Below are 2728 nucleotides of genomic sequence, written 5' to 3'. Positions count from 1 at the left end.
GAGCGATTTTACATTTGTTTGTTGTCTTGGATTTGCCTTTTATTAACAATACTGAGCAATTTTACATTTGTTTGTTGTCTTGGATTTGCCTTTTATTAACAATACTGAACGGTGTTACATTTGTTTGTTGTCTTGGATTTGTCTTTTATTAACAATACTGAACGATGTTACATTTGTTTGTTGTCTTTTATTAACAATACTGAGCGATTTTACATTTGTTTGTTGTCTTGGATTTGTCTTTTATTAACAACACTGAGCGATTTTACATTTGTTTGTTGTCTTGGATTTGCCTTTTATTAACAATACTGAGCAATTTTACATTTGTTTGTTGTCTTGGATTTGCCTTTTATTAACAATACTGAACGGTGTTACATTTGTTTGTTGTCTTAGATTTGTCTTTTATTAACAACACTGAGCGATGTTACATTTGTTTATTGTCTTGAATTTGTCTTTTATTAACAACACTGAGCGATGTTACATTTGTTTATTGTCTTGAATTTGTCTTTTATTAACAATACTGAGCGATTTTACATTTGTTTGTTGTCTTGGATTTTTCTGTTATTAACAACACTGAGCGATTTTACATTTGTTTGTTGTATTGGATTTGTCTGTTATTAACAACACTGAGCGATGTTACATTTGTTTATTGTCTTGAATTTGTCTTTTATTAACAATACTGAGCGATTTTACATTTGTTTGTTGTCTTGGATTTGTCTTTTATTAACAATACTGAGCGATTTTACATTTGTTTGTTGTCTTGGATTTGTCTTTTATTAACAATACTGAGCGATTTTACATTTGTTTGTTGTCTTGGATTTGTCTTTTATTAACAATACTGAACGATGTTACATTTGTTTGTTGTCTTGGATTTGTCTCTTCATGAATAAATTTGAGTGATATTAGTTTTATTTGTTATCACAAGGGTTGGGTTTATTTGTCTCATTGTTTGTTATTTGCAACTATCACAAAGCAGCAACAGAAAACAAATCAGCGTCATTTGAAACCATATATTAAACTGAAATTTCTTTCGTTGATGTAACACTTTTTGGAGTACGAACCAAAGGCTTTTAATTTTTTGTATATCATAGTGTCTGACGAACAAACCGCAGTGTTTATAGCATTGTCTTTACGTGCCAATTACGTGTCTTAGCTGACGTTTATTGTGCATAAAACGGTGAATATGACTAATACAGTATGGTATAAATATGATTAATGTATAATATAACTATTCTCATTCTTGAAAATCCCTAAGAGACTATCATAAGAATGTAGTGTTAAAAATAATAGGCCTAACATAATACCTTACGACAAGTATGATTGAGTAGTTATATATATATATATATTGTTACGTCTCTGGTCGTTGGTTAATTTTCCGTAGAAATTCTTTCCAAAAAAACTTAATCAAAATTAGTTTATTTTTTCTCAATTCAATTTTCCAATACACTTAATTTCCACAGTCACTCTAACTTCAATACACGCTATAATTCACAACGAACGATTCACGCACTTCACTACGGCGCGTGCCTCAATTGTCCGTCTCTATCTCTTCAATCTGCAATTATTCATATATCTATGCCGTCACTTCTCGCCGGCCTTATATATACGAAATAGAGGGCGTCTGGAGAAGACTCGAGGCTTCACGAACGGACATGATCTTTCTAGAATCTCATGACATGTTACTAGCGTTATGTGACTTCCGCTGTCGTAACAATATATATATCACAAAAAAATCTGTGTCTTTGTCTGTTTGTCCGTTATCAAACGCTGGGCTAATTTCAAACCAACTTTGTGGGATGATACTTTGGAATAAGAGGCATGTTAATGAGGGGGAGGTGGAGGTTCATAGCCTTTCCGCTCCCATTATTGCTGTGATTGAACATTTATTATCTATGACATAAATTACTGTTAACTGCATTCATAGATGGCGTCACGATCTTAAGCCAAAAACAAAAACTTTCTTAAATCTTCTATAAAACAACATACACAGTGTGGGAGAGGGGAAGATACACAAATGTTTTATGTACCTCAGAGAGTACACTAGCACTCTCTATGAAATGAAAACAAAATGGCCGCCACTATTGCAATACCACGTAAAATCAGTTGAATTTTCTACTCCAACAGCCACTATAAGGTTGATATGCATAGTCAGTGAAGAATGCCCACCCAAAGCGAGGCATTAGATGTTTATAGCCATTATTATGCCTCTATCATATGCTTCTTGTTTACGCTTGTAGATGTCTCTAATTATTCATGTTGACTTCTTGACGTAATTTTGTTATGAATAGGAAAAGGAGAATGTGTGTGTTTTCTTATAGCAAAGCCACATCGGGCTATCTGCTGTATCCACCGAAGAGAATCGAACCCCTGATTTTAGCGTTGTAAATCCACAAACTTGCTGTTTTCCGACCAGGGGAGAAAGACGTGATTTACAAATCACAACTAACATGACAATTTATAGTCTTGTACAATGGTTGTTTTTCCTGATGTGGTGCAATCATATTGACTTTCGAATGGAAAAACAAACTTCCCCAAAACGATTGGTAGTGATTTTTCACAGACGGATCAGACTGAAATGGCTAAAATAAGGTTTTCTTTTTGATTATTATTATTATCGTCTTTTCGTGCCATGTACTCCATGCGTTCTTCCATTTTCATTTCGGTGTGCAGTTTTATTTACTTTTCCGGTTATCCAGATTATTTTATTTTATTGTTATTATTATTATTATTA

Source organism: Limulus polyphemus, unplaced genomic scaffold, assembly GCF_000517525.1.
Source record: "Limulus polyphemus unplaced genomic scaffold, Limulus_polyphemus-2.1.2 Scaffold5682, whole genome shotgun sequence".
In the NCBI taxonomy this organism is placed as follows: domain Eukaryota; kingdom Metazoa; phylum Arthropoda; class Merostomata; order Xiphosura; family Limulidae; genus Limulus; species Limulus polyphemus.
This window is presented reverse-complemented; position numbering follows the sequence as displayed.